The following is a 15866-nucleotide window of genomic DNA, read 5'->3' on the forward strand; positions in this document are numbered from 1 at the left end:
GCCCATGCCATTTCAGCACCGGTTAAGCGCTAGATAAATCTACGCCGAACTAAAGGCTACGCAAGTAGTGGCCAAAATTTTTCTAGGAGGAAAATAAATCCACGGTCTTGGTTTGCTCAACCAAACTATTATAAATGTTTTATTAATTAGTATCCCATTAGTTTCTCATAATAAATATCCCCTTAATTGATTTAATAAATACATATTTTTATTAGTAATAATAATTTTATTAAATTTTTTATTAATAAATATTAATGGTGGTATTGGATGAAGTAGTGGGTGGTAGAGATATTAAAGACACAAAAATATTATGGTGGATGTTGGTCTTTCCCTGGAGGTGAAAGAAATAGTGCTGATGGATATTTTTAATGGTGGTGGGTGTTGGTAAATAATAGTGAACAATAATATTTTTGTGTCTTTACAAACGCACAACATTATATTGTGAAACATACAGTTAGATATTTTTTCACACGATTGGTATGGAAAAAACCAAATATTTTGTGGATGATACCAGATCTTATAAGAAAATATCATCATATACCGCTGGATCACCCAAATAATACCCGATCACACAAATCGACTTTTAGTGTTAAATAAAATTGATTACAATATAAAAGAAAATTTAATAAAAAGAAACCAATGGAATAAAAAAATAGTGGAATAAATTAATTGACGACTTAAGTTTGTTCAATATAAATTTTTCTCATGGCGTCTGTGATTAAAAATTAAAAAGCACGTCTAGTGGTTGGGGGTGGAAGCAACAGTGATGTGGGGGAAAGAAGTGGTATCAAGTGATATTTTGGATGTGGTGGGTGTTGGTGAAATTAATATATTTTGTTAATAATGTTTCGCCACAAATTGGTTAACCTAATTGATCGTCTTAATGATAACAAAAACTCGGTAAAAATACATGACAATTAAAGTAAGAACTGCAAACGAACAGTACGAATCAAAATCAATACACAATAAATTAACTTATTACTAAGTCGCACGGGACACGAGTTATATCATAACTAGGTTAACATAAAGAGAGATCTTGATTTGCCCTCCCGATTGATAAATCCAACTTTGTGGTTGATCCCATAAATACACGCTTTAATTGTAATGCATTACATATTCTCTTTTTCCCATCCCAAAAATTAAAAGCAAAATGGAGAAATTTGATAGACTAAAAATAACAAACCTACATTCCCACAAAACTAAACAATTGATTTTCTCACTGACATCCAGAAGGAGGAGTGGACTTAAAAACTTTAGTTCCCCACTTTTGAGCAAACCTAAATCAGAAATAAATTTGGGAATTAGAGATAGACGAAAGAGACAAAAGAAATTAAATCCAAGAACATGATTTCGCTCAACCTTATTTCCTTGATGATTTGGTATCATCCTCAAAATCTTTAGTGCCTTAATTTATCAATTATTTTTAGTATCATCCTCAAGATTTGTTTAGGGAGAAGATAAATCAGTGATTGTTTAAGTAAGTGTTTATAAGTGACGTCTATGATTGAAAGTTAGAAATTCATATCTAACGGTCTTAATCTTTGCACATCATTATTATCTCATTAATTTCTCATAATAAATATTTTATTAATATCTCATGATAAATGTCTTATTAATTATCTAAATGAATATATACTCCCACTCAATAGATAGCAACTATGTTAATAATTACATCAATAGATATTGGGTCCTCTTATCTTGTATACCCGTATACAAGATAAGAGTGATTAAATAATTAATGTTTTTTTTTGGATTTTGATATTTTTGTTGGAATCTCAAATATCTTAGAGATACAAATTTTCTTTACCAATAAGGGATAAAATTCCACCTGATACCTCTAGTTAAGTTTGGTACGTTCTTCAGTTTCCATGAGAGTTTTTAAGCAACAAAATCAATTACACGTTTTTTCTTAATCCGATTGAACAGAATCATTGATTTAGATGAATTTTCTTTCCAGAAGATCAAGTTAACTAGTTTTGGCATAGTTTGCCTTTGTTATCGGTTCTAATCCGAAGAAGAATTTTTTTTTTGGCATAGTTTTCCTTTGTTATCGGTTCTAATCCGAATAAGAAAAAAATTTATATTCTTCTCTCTTTATTCACCAGACTAGATTAAACTCATGAAAAAATCATCATGAAATTTTTTTTGATCTATCGAGATAAGATAGCAAACGTATTTTTTTTCAAAACCCATTTAATCAAATCCAATAAATAGGAAAAAGATAAATCGATAAACACCCATATTTTGATTGCAATTGAAGATAAAAAAAATCATCTTAATCAAAGCCAACCAAAATAGACCTGACTTTTTCTGATAAAAAAAAAATCTGACAAATCAATTAACAGTTCCAAGTCTATTTGGATATTTGATGATAAACGTTTCATCTAAATCAATGATCTAGAATACAGCTAGAGAAATTGTTGTAATTTTAATGAACGCCCCATTTTTCCTTTACCCTGATTTCATCATTCCTATTTTTAAGATGTTGTTTTCTGCACATGAAGAAGAAAGAGAAGTGGGGAAGATGAAGAGATGAAACAGAGAAAAAAAAGGTGACTTTTTATTTTATTACAAGGGTAAGTATGGAAATATATTCAACATATGTATAATTAATGCTACAACAATTATTCCCATACATAATCGCAGAAACCTAAATAAAATTGTGTTATTAAATGTCTCTTATCTTGTATACGGGTATACAAGATAAGAGAACCCATAGATATTATGGGTAATCATGGTGATATTTGTGAGTGGCGGTGCATGGAGCCCATGGCGGCAATGCTGCTGGTGAAAAAGGTAGTTGTAATGGGTGGTCCTGGTGGTGGTATCACAATTAGTCAATATAGTAAGTGTGCAATGTTTATTCGATGCCGTTATGACACAGATAACATTATATTTTACAAGTTGTGCTTGATTTTTTAGGTGTTAAAATAATCTCCGTCAAATACAAAAGAAAAAATAATAATCAAAATGTATGAAGAACAAGTCACTTTAACTAGTAACAACAAATGAATAACATCGATCAAAATAATTGTTTTCACTGATTTTTGTGGCCGTGTCGTTACGACACGGGCCAAGTTCTAGTTTCCTTATATGAAAGGCATATACTTAATATGCACAAAAAATGCATTGCCAGACAAATTCATTTAAGTCATTAACCTTTGTTTTGCACTTTTATGCATAAATCTAGAACGATGACAAAAAGAAAAGAAATGGATTGGCTAGGACCCGGACTCGCAAAGACCGGTGAGGATGGAAACAAACAATTGAAAAAGAAGAAACCTATTTTGAGGCATACTCATTCATTATATCATCTAGGGTGGGTTTATAAGGGGTGTCTAAAGGTAGTGTAATTACCTATATATCCCTAAATAATTTCAATTTGTCATAGTTCCCTTATCCTCAAAAACCTAAAATTAAAAATCAAAATAAACTTTAGACTTAAACATCTAGGACTCCAATTCAATAAAGAAAATAATCAAACAAAGGAAACACGAATCGAAGTGAGCGATGTTGGAATGCGAAATCCAAATCTCAATTGCTCTTAGATGTATTTTAAAATGTATGCGTAACAAACCCATCTTGTTTTTAATTGATTTTATTTTGTTTGATCGGTAGAATATGATTTCAAAGATGAAATTAGGGTTTTCAGAAGATCAGTTCGGCTGATCTTGCAGTATCAATTTTGAGCCGAACTTAATGTATGATTTAGAGAAACACTATGTTCGGCTAATGCGACTTTACAATATTTTCAACCGAACCTCAATTTTCCAGCCGAACCTCAATTTTTCAAGCCGAACCTAGTGGATGATTCAGTTTCTGAGTGAAATTCGGCTGATAACTTTTGAGCCGAACTGTTCATCTGGCAGGGTTTTAAAAATTGAATTTTTTGGCAGATTCAACTTATAAAAGGAAATTAAACCTCGATAGAAGTTTACCTCAGATTTGAATCACACATTTTGGTCACTTCTAATCACTAAAATCTCAAAAGTCAAAACCCAAGCTTTTTTTCTTCACTTCTTCTTCTTCCTCTCAAAAATCCCAACTCTTTCACATAAATTTGATTTTTCTACTAATTCACCACTAATAATTTCATGTTTAATCAATCCTTAAAATTCATAATTAATCAATTCTAATCATAATCATTTACACTATTATATAAGGGTAGTTATGCCATTATCAAAAATGGTGGATGAGGGGTGATGTTGTTTTTTATTTAGTGAACCTATTTTGACATTATCTAGTATGCCTCAAAAAAATCTAGTATGCCTCAAAATAGGTTTCAAAAAGAATATGATAACTTTTTTCAGTACCTTTAGCGACTTTGAAAACTGAGAAAATTAATGTCCAGTAAATTTCAAACCTTATCTAGATATTTATATTAATACCTAAATTACCCTCCTGATTAATTTTGGGTGATGATTAGTTAGTGTTAATAATAGTTAGTGTAATGATTAGTAAGATGATTAAGTTAAAGATAATTAGTGAGATTAAAAAATCAGATGTTTTTTTTAAAAGAAGTATAATTATTGATAGAGTAAAGTTAGAGAAGATGAAGAAGGAAAACATGAAAACCGATGGATTTTACCGACCACAACCGGAGGAAGGGTATTTGGGGTACCCAGGTATGCTTCAAACTTAGATAATGTTGGTTGAATTGCTCCAAACTTTCAAAAAAAATGAAATTTTTTATGTAGATTTGGGCCAGTTCGGTTACCATATGTCAAGAACATGTAACCGAACACACCTGAAGTGTAGTTCGGTTACGTTTTCCAAATACGCAGGTTACCGAACTCGCTCGTTAATGGAGGTTTTGGTCTTAAAGTGTAATGTTCGGTTACCTAGGATAAAATGGTAGGTAACCGAACTTTGAACTTAACAATTTATTTGGGTACGTCTTGTGTGTTCGGTTAGTTCGGGAACTTCAACGCAACCAAGTTCCCAACCGAACTGCAGGTTAAAAGTAACCTAGTGTTAGAAGTTCGGTTGGTTCGCAAACTTCAACATATTTTGCGAATTAACCGAACTGGGCTTATATATGCATATATGCAATTAGGCAAACGTTCGGTTACTACGAAATTTATTTCTTGGCGAATTAGGTAGAGTTCAGTTACAAAGAAAACTTAACATTTTTGCGAACGAAACGAACTTGTGGACTTCTTATGCAAACCCTGTAAATTCCTGAAGGTTGCATGTTCAATCAGATGGCAGACTGCTTACTGTTCCCTTTTGATGTGTTTAACCTTTTGGTTTCAGTCAGTTTCAACGTTTTTGCAGTTCACTTTATGGAATGTTTCTGTTGTTTGAAGTTGTATGCTATTGGTCTAGGCGTAAGTTGATCATAGGTTAGTATTGCTCAATTTCTGGAGGGGCTAATTGGAGTTAATGATCAGATATTATACTACTGTGGATGTTAATACAGCACCGAATTAAGTTAAGGTAAGACTGTTACAGATTGTCCACATACTTTCTTTGTCTATATACCCTGTTTGATATCTTCATAACAGTTAAATCCTTATCTACATAAGGATTTAACTGTTCGAGTTCAGCTTGTTAAGATTTTACTTAACGTTTTAACTGTGTAATGTGGGTAGATAATTTGATATCTTGATATCTTGTTGTAAGATGTAAATTAGAAATTGATATATACTATAGAGTTCATCTACTGAATATATGAGGTTAAAGGTGCATTTGGATTGTAGAATTTGCTTTTGAAATGTTGGAATTAATTGTGTCAATTCGACTGCAAGGTTCACTTGAGTAAACTTCAGCATCCCAAATTTAATAATTCCAGGTTAACACAATCTGAGAATTCCTTTTTGAGAAGTCGGTCCAGACATTTTTGCCTCAGCTCCCTGTAATTCTATCAGCTCGTCTTGGGCTTACTTCATATTTAATTCTAGAACGATTTTTTGGGGATCATGGTTTTTTGGGGGGACCATGGTTTTATTTTGGGTAAAGACATTAGAAGTAAATCTAGGTCACCCCTTATCTGGATATTTATATTAATACCTAAATTACCCTCCTGATTTTGGGTGATGATTAGTTAGTGTAATGATCAGTGAGATGATTAAGTTAAAGATAATTAGTGACATTAAAAAATCAGATGGTTTTTTTTTTTAAAGAAGTAAAATTATTGAGAGCGTACAGCTAGAGAAGATGAAGAAGGAAAACATGAAAAACGATGGATTTTACCAACCACAACCGGAGGAAGGGTATTTGGGTACCCAGGTGTGCTTCAAACTTAGATAATTTTGGTTGAATTGTCCTAAATTTTCAAAAAAAATTAAAAATTTTATGTAGATTTGGGTCAGTTCGGTTACCATATGTCAAGAACATGTAACCGAACACACCTGAAAGTGTAGTTCGGTTACGTATTCCAAACACGCAGGTTATTGAACTCGCTCGTTAATGGAGGTTTTGGTCGTACAGTGTAATGTTCGGTTACCTAGGATAAAATGGTAGGTAACCGAACTTTGAACTTAACAATTTATTTGGGTACATCTTGTGCGTTCGGTTAGTTCGCAAACTTCAACGCAACCAAGTTCCCAACCGAACTGCAGGTTAAAAGTAACCTAGTGTTAGAAGTTCGGTTGGTTCGCAAACTTCAACATATTTTGCGAATCAACCAAACTGGGCTTATATATGCATATATGCAATTAGGCAAACGTTCGGTTACTACGAAATTTATTTCTTGGCGAATTAGGTAGAGTTCGGTTACGAAGTTTCAAAGGTAGAGTTCGGTTACAAAGAAAACTTAACATTTTTGCGAACGAACCGAACTTGTGGACTTCTCACTATTTTCGTAAACTAAAGTTCGGTGATATCCTTATTTTACGAAGGAACCGAACTTATGGACTTGTGTTGTTCTAATACAAGGAGTTCGGTTAAAAGTATTTTTTTGCGAACCAACCAAACTCTGAGTTCGGTTAAGAAATATTTAATTCGTGATAATCGAACTTTTCTATGAAAAAACCCTCCATTAAACCTCTCTGTAACTTCCATTTTCAACTCATTTTAATGATTACTTCTCACTTGTTCAACCAAAAACGAATGACAAGTAATGGGTTTGTGAGAATATCTTTGTTAATGTTTTAAATTAATCTATATATATATATATATATAGTGATGGTGGTGGTTGGTGGTGGTGGTAATCGGAGGTGGTGGTGGTAATCGGTGGTTGGTGGTGATAATCAGAGGTGGTGTTGGTGGTAATCGGCGGTGGTGGGCGGTGGTAATCGGTGGTTGGTGGTGGTGGTGGTAATCGGTGGTTGGTGGTGATAATCGGAGGTGGTGGTGGTGGTAATCGGGGATGGTGGGAGGTGGTGGTTATATATATATAGGTGGTTATTGGGTTGGTTTTAAATTAAATTAGGTTAAGGGTAGGTTAGTCATTTCAATGCTTTAGGACACCCCTTATAACTATAGGGAAGGTGGCCTAATAAAACCATGATCCCCTCAAAAAACCATGGTCCCTAAAAAATCGTTCGAATTTTAACATTATGTGCATTCTTATTATCCATGAATCAAGCTTCTCTATAATGAGAGAGTCCATGAGTCCATACGTTACACAACTCATTAATCGTGAGCATTAAATTCACAGGACCAAAAATTATCATACCCAAATATGCCATGTTTTTCCAAACTTACAGAAGAATTACATTACAGCGTTTATCCAAGGATAAACCCTAACATTTTCACAGTTCTAAATTATCATGATATGTGAAAAAAATACACGGCAACAAACAAGAAAAGACATGATGTCTAAGACATCTATCGATTATCGCATATTAACGGGACGACCATGAGTTCTAACCACAAGCTCTAGATGCCAACTATAAGTTTTTATTTATTTTATAGATCGTTAATAGGATCGTGAACTTCTTGATAATCACACAATCAATATACAAGAATGGTTTATGAGAAATACCTTACAACGTTAATCCGTAGTCCGTTATCGATCGATTGGTGGTAGCCATAATACATTGTGGAGATCATAGTTTCTCCTTCTTGACCTCAGACGTTATGAATAGTAAAATTCTCGAACCCAATAGTGATGGATATTGTGTTCCTTTTATAGGTAGAAGGAGACCAAGTTCCTAGGGTTTAATACTGGCATTAAATCTCGACCGTCCATCAAAGAAGAGATATTAGGAACAATAATCCTATAAAGGAAACCAGACATAAGTATAACAATAATCTAGATTACCAAAGATTATTACATGGGCCCAAGGGAATATTTCTAGTCATACAAAATATTGTTACACGATGATGTCTTGAAAAATTGGTACTTAGCCGGTTAGCCTTTCTTGGATCGGTTTCCGTTTCAAGTTGATTCTGTTTGCAGTAACCAGCGTATAGGCTTTGAGAGATATGTTGTATCTTTTTTTCCTTCTGTTTTTTTAAAGCTTTGAACTTTTAGTCTTAGTTGTGGACTAAGTTCTGTTCTTTTCTTGGAACGATTTTTTGGGGACCATGGTTTTTTTGGGGGACCATGATTTTATTTTGGGTAAAGGCATTAGAAGTAATTTTAGGTCACCCCATATCTAGTTATTTATTTAATACCTAGTCTACCCTCTTAATTAATTTTAGGTTATGATTAGTGAGATTAAATTAAAAGATGGGTTTATTATTAGTTTAGTAGAATTATTGAGAGAGTAGAGTTAGAGAAGATGAAGGAGAAAAACATGGAAAATAATTTTTTTTTCCAATTCACTAAGTTTGAGTATTCAAATGATGAAAACTCATCTGATTCGTCATCTCCATCCTCTCCTAGAATATTTGTTAATATTCAAAATGATCCGGATTTGAACTGGATTTTGAACAGTTCAGTTACTTTATATAAAGAACAAGTAACTGAACTCATCTGAAGTTGTAGGTCGGTTGTCCCGTGAGATGAACAAGTAACCGAACTCATCTGAAAGTGTTATTCGGTTACTTTTTCCAAACACGCAGGTTATCGAACTCTCAAATAATAGAATTTCTAGGAGTTACAGCGTTATGTTCGGTTGGTTCTCAACTAACCGAAATTTGGTGTACAGAGTTCGGTTGGTTCGCAAACTGCATGCACTTTTGATCTAACCGATATTTACGTAATATAAGAGTATATAAGTTTACAAATTTCGGTTCTTTCGCAAACTTGAACCTAACAACTAACCAACCGAACTGAGTTCGGTTTCTGCGATAAAATTGTGAAGTTACCAAACTTAACAAAAAAAAATGTGAAGTTCCAGCGTCTATTGGCTAAGTTCGGTTACTTTGTAGTTTTAAAAGTTTTTGCGAACAAACCGAACTTTATTGGCTAAGTTCGGTTATTTTGAAACTCAACATAGTGGCCACAACAACACAGTTCGGTTAGACTGGATTTGTTTTTTTTCGGTTCTAAGGGTGGAGTTCGGTTACTTTGTAGTTTTAAATTTTTTTGCGAAACAACCGAACAGATAGTTTGGTGACTTAGTTTTAAATCCAATAGAACCGAACTGTTCTTCGTGTTCTTCATTTTCAAGAAGTTCGGTTAGTAAACTAGGGTTTTTTGGAAAATCGGCCTAGCCGAACATGCTCTGTAACTCCTATTAAAACCCTATTTTTATGATTTCTATTCGATGGAAGAAATCAAAATCAAATTAAAGTGAAGGGTTTGTTGGAAAATACCTCCGGAGTGGTCTCATGGCAGAATCAGGTTGCGGCTGGCGTCTTTTATACTCGATAAAATTATTATGTAACCGAACTTAATTGTGATTGCATTGATGTTGTAACATTTCTTAAATAGGCGGTGGCGGTGGTGGTGGGAGGAGGTGGTGGTGGTAATCGGCGGTGGTGGGAGGCGGTGGTAATCGGTGGTTGGTGGTGGTGATAATCGGAGGTGGTGGTGGTGGTAATCGGCAGTGGTGGGTGATGGTGGTGATAATCGGAGGTGGTGGTGGTGGTAATCGGCAGTGGTGGGCGGTGGTGGTGGGAGGTGATTAAGATTTTTTTTTTGATTGTCGTTGTAATTGTAGTAAATAGGGATTCGAACTCTAAGACTTATTAAGATTAATTTTAAAGGAATAAAATAGAGAGTTACTGGGTCTAGGATTCGGCCAAACTCATATCAAGAGGTTCAATTATTCATTCTCAAACAATTATCGCTCAATAAATAAAACAATATTGACTCTTATTTTTGCAAAGGTAGATTCTCCAAACATTAGTGATAAATCGTAAGCATGGGACATCAAACATCTAAGCAAGCATGACCCATCTAATAAAATCATAACTAATTTTTTCAAAACATATTTCAATTAAAATTAATGCAAAAGTCTTATAAAGAATTAAATAATTTTACCCATGTATGAATTTCGTCTTCCTCCGTCGACCCAGCGTTGGAGTTTAGCTTCTCTTGATAAATACAAACTCAAAAATATAATTAATAGCTCAAATGGTGTTTATATTAAAGAAAACTAATAATACAATGAATCTGCAACGCTGTGTCGGCGTTACAGAAATCACTGTTACAATAGATGTTGCAAATACAAATTAAGCGTGCCAGACAGAATGTTACAAGTACTGTCAATAAACGACAGTTTCCTGCGACAGTACGTAGGCGTCAAAGCTCTTCTTCTTCTTCTTCTCTCTGCAGAAGCAGCAGAGAAGTTGCTATGCAACTCTCTATTTTCTTCCCCAGACTCTCGATATCCTTTCTCTATTTACTAACTACCTTTTTATACTCCACAACATCCAAATATCCTCAGTTTAATGCAGAATATTTTCTCTTTAATCCATTATTCTCACTGCCATTACACGAAGATTATTTCTTTCTCTTCATGCGGTAATTGTATTGAAAACTTCCCAAACTCTGTTGATATGATAAATATATGGATCCTAGGAGAATATCCTCTCCTAACTGCACTTAACTTCTGTATTAAACTCACCAGAAACCCAACCATAAACCCGAAGATATTTCTTCCCTCTTTTATAAAAATCGTGTATATATCTTTCCTTCTTCGGAATTATGTATATATCAATCCTGTCATGCCGCTATAACTTCATCCAAATCCATTTGCACGAATAAATCACACAAAATCTTACCAAAAATCTGCAACAAAATCTTCCACAATAACTCAACAGAATCTGTGAAATATCTTCATCCTCAATTTCTTCTAACCGGTGACAATTTCCTTCCTTTCTCGATTCAAATGAAATTACCACCCCTGTTTACTCGAAACAGGATGGTATCTATCCATATCCGAGAGTAAATCCCCACAATATCTCCTCAAATCAATCCCAAAAATATTCGCAGAAACAGATTCATTTTTCCCGCCAAAACCTTGTGTTCTTGGTGATGAAGAAGGGTGCCCCGTAAAAATTTGAAGGGTTCCCATAGCGGTGGGATGTATATAACAAATCAGGTAGCCCCTTAGCCAGTGGAGTGCCCCATAGTAATAGGTTACCCCTTATCCAAAATTGTGAGTTCGAATAACAAGTGTCCTCCGGGGTCCAAAAACCACTTTTCGAGCAACTTCTCCATAAGAGCTTATTTCCTTGAAAAGACTTAAAACAATATTATTAGTGATAAAATGGGTTAAAATGCGTCGCACTTGCGTGTTCATCAGGAGGAGGTGGTGGTGGTTATATATATAGGTGGTTATTAGGTTGGTTTTAAATTAAATTAGCTTAAGGGTAGGTTAGTCATTTCAATATTTTAGGACACCCCTTATTACTATAGGGAAGGTGGCCTAATAAAACCATGACCCCCTCAAAAAACCACGGTCCCTAAAAAAATCATTATTTTCTTGTAGTACTATTTTGTTTGGTTAGGGTGTTATAAGCCTGAGGCCCTTTAGCTTTTTGATCAATCTTCTTTTCTTTGCCGATCAATTATATATTTCAACCTTATACAAGTTACAATAAAACAAATTCCACGAGTGAGATCCAACAGGTATACTCAAATGTTAGACGTATGAGGAGGCGCGATCAAACAACCACGGTCCACAAGTCTTGTGGAAGTTTACTACTGAATTTCGGCGTTAATTTAATTTCAAATTCAATAAACCATAAAAGAGTGATAAACTTGGTTACAGTTTCCCATTGCAAGCTTTATTTAATTATGGCAGGTTGTGTGGGTATGGACTGTGAGATTTCCTGTAACAGTTGTGAATGTTATTGGGTTGATTTTTTGGTTAGTGGGTCCTGGATAGCTATGGTAGATCAACAAATACAGAAATTCAAAACACAAAATTGGTCAAAAAGACCAAAACAAACAATTCCTGGGTGAAATAGATTTCTAGCTTTTCATACTGTTTATATAGCCAAAAATCAGAAATATACTGTTCAATTAGCCAATTTGGATATTTCACCCAGAAAAAATTAAATAAAATAATATGTTTTACTTAAAATACCCCCTGACCTTTTAAACCCAAATTCTCAAACGTATTCTTCTATAGAAACAAAACAACTTCGTCCCTTCTAAGCTCCGAGCTATTTTCGAATCAGAGATTCGTCCCTTTTGTTCAGAGCGATTTTCGTTTCCCTTTCATATATGTGAGCTCAATACATGGTGATCCACGATTGTTGAATCGAAGTTTAGAATACCCTACTTTCAAATCATCTATTAGCATTGAATCGATAAGTTTCAATTGATATAGTTTTGATTTGGTATTTGTCCAATTGAAGTTTCTCTGTCGATTTTAAAGTAATCTTATTATGTGATCTAGGTTATTATGTGATTTTTATTAATTTTTGATTTTAGTTGTTGATTTTGATTATCCAGGGTTTTACTAATAACCAATTTTGGGATTAATTGGTGCTTCTAAACGCGATGATATTATTTGGTGTGTCTCGAATCATGTTTTCTAGGGTTTAGTAATCTTATTTTCAATGCAATATACACAGATGCAAACTAATTTTGGGTTTAGCTTATTATTAGGATTTCTCTTGTACGTTACACAACCACAGAGTTGTTATTGAAAGACCTAGAGATGTTATTGTGAACAATTGGAATCAAAATTACCTTTATACAACCATAAATTATGCATGCAGTTGTTGATGCTTATGTTACTTTCAAGATTGGTGATGAACTCTGGATTGATTGATTGGATGGTGATGAACAACCCTGCTGAAGGATAAAGTACTATGCTGAACTGTTTAGAGCAGTACTCGTAGTCGTAGAAGTACATAGTAACTTATGACAGCTTCTTTGGTGGTACATTGTGCCAAAAGGGTACTTTGATGGTACACAGATGCAAACCAATTTTGGTTTTAGTTGGTCCTCCTCACCTGTTAATTGCGTGTTTGTTGTCTGCTTATGACTATTTAGTAAGCTTTTAAAGAAGGATGAAACTAGCTTCATCGTTTATTTTTAGTCAACCCGTTTGTTTAATTTGTTTTTGTCTTTGTTTTTTATCAGTTGAATACATCCATATTCATAAATGTTGTTTTATATATTCCTTTTGTAGATGGACCGTCATTCTATGTGTGGTTATCCGGGATACCGATGCATGCCCATACCATGTTAATGTGAAGTCAACAGTTGATGAGTTGAAGTCGCATGTTTGTTCTTATTGGAATAACATTTCACCAGACTCAATTCAGTTTGTATTTGACTATGAGGGGAGAAGCAATGTTGTTGACAGTGATGTGAAGCTCTAGTCTTTCTTATCATTGTGTATTGTTAAGGAGTTGTCTTTCTTGGAGCTTCGTTTATTTGAACGTGTTCCTCTTCGTGCTCCTGATTTTATTCGTGAACCTACTATGAGCGAGTTTCGTTTAGCACCAGACACTAGCAGAGATCAGTTGGTTATTCCTCGTCATCTTCTGAGCAGCAGTACAATGAGCGAGTTTCGTTTAGCACCAGACCCTAGCAGAGATATGTTGGTTATTCCTCGTCATCTTCCGAGTAGCAGTACAATGAGCGAGTTTCGTTTAGCACCAGACGCTAGCAGAGATCAGTTGTTTATTCCTTGTCATCTTCCGAGCAGCAGTAAAGTTACTCGTACACCTACAATGATGGAGTTGTTTTTAGGTAAAGGCAATAGCTCAGATCAGTCACCTATTCCTTCCTCTCAAGAGCTTGCTTCGTCTCAAGATATCCTCATGTCTCAAGAACGTGCATTCAATGGAAAGTTGGCAGTTAAAAGATCTTGCAAGGCGGCTGAATGGGAGTTTATTATAAAAGGTGTTGGTCAATATTTTTATGGAGGACGAGATGAAACTCGTCTTGTTGTTGAGAAATATAACCATTTTTTTGGTCGCAAGGTCAGAGTCATCAAGAGGAATCCAGAACGGTATACGGTGGAGTGTTTTTACAAGGAGCAATTTACTTGCGACTGGATGTTCCATGCAGCTCCGAAGATTTCCAATATGAAGGGTCATTTATTCCTCAAGACCTATAACGGGGAACACACATGCTGTGCTGGTTATAGTGACGGAACAAAGGTTGATCCGGTTACGCGCGAACTTGTCAAGAGCTTGATATTTGACCAGATCGAACAAACTCCCAACAAGAAAGTCAGGTATATTGTTAGATAATTCAAAAGTGATTATGGGTTAGAATTGATCTACAATCAGGCGCATGCCGAGAAAGAATTATGTTTGAAGGAATTGTATGGCGAGGACACTAAATCATACACCGACTTGGTTTGGTGGTGTGAAGCCGTGAAGAAACACGATCCAGGAAGTAGGGACGATTTAGTTATTGAAGGGGCCAGTTTAAGAGTTTGTTCTTAGCCTTCGATGCTTGCATATCGGGTTTCGAATATTATCGACTGGTATTGTTCTTGGATGCAACTTTCCTAACTGGAAAATTTAGGGGTTGTCTTATGGCGGCTACCAGGAAGAATGCGAATAATGGTACGTCTTCTATTTTTGATGTCAGATTATAAATTTTAAAGAAATTCAGAATTTTTTTTTGATGTCAGATTATCACTAGATGAAACCAGTTTCATCCTTAATTGGTGAAGTCAGGCTAGAGAATGCAACTGGTTTCATTATGCGCAATAACAGTTTCAGTCAGTTTAATATGATTTTTTCTTTTTGTGTTTGTTTTGTTTCTGTAGGAATACTTCCTCTAGCATACGGTATCGTTTCAAGTGAAACTATTGACAATTGCCATTGGTTCTTGGTTAAACTAAAATCTATCTTGGGTCCTCGAGTACTAAGTTTTATTTCGGATCTCCATGAAGGTTTGATCCAAGGGATTCGCAATGTTTTTCCAACTTTCCATCATGGTTTTTGTTACCAGCATTTGAAGAACAATGTCCGCGGTAAGACCAACAAGAAAAAGGGAGAGCATGGTGCTGCGATGGATTTGTTCAAACAATGTTTCTATTCATCAACGCATGAAGGCTTTCATCAAGGTATGCAAAAGTTGAAGGATATGGGATGTGATGGCCTTCACAAATTCTTGAGTGACCTTCCACTGGAATGTTGGTCCAATGCACATTGTATGGGCAGTTGTTATGGCGACATGTGTTCAAACATTGCAGAGTCGTTCAACTTTTGGATTAGGGAAGCAAAAGGTATGCCTATTGCAACACTTGTTAACTGGATTAGACTTAAAATAATGGATCAGATGACTAAAAGGAAGTTGAAGGGGGCGACGTATAAAGGATTCATTTGTCCCAGTCTAGAGAAAAAAGTGATGGCTTCCATTCGTGTTGGTGTCCAGTGGAGAATAACCAAGTCTGGGGACATGGACTGGGAAGTTTTTGATGGAAAGCACACGCATGTTAATATTGCGAATTTTCACTGCAGATGTAGGGTTTGGTTTACTGAGCAGTTCCCTTGTGATCACGCTATTTCGTGTATGCATTCATCTAAGATCAATGTTTACGAGTACATTAATCCGTTTTTCATCATTTCCAGGTTCCGTGCTTCGTATGATCGTCCTATCA

The sequence above is a fragment of the Papaver somniferum genome, chromosome 10 (genome assembly GCF_003573695.1).
Source record: "Papaver somniferum cultivar HN1 chromosome 10, ASM357369v1, whole genome shotgun sequence".
Taxonomy (NCBI): Eukaryota; Viridiplantae; Streptophyta; class Magnoliopsida; order Ranunculales; family Papaveraceae; genus Papaver; species Papaver somniferum.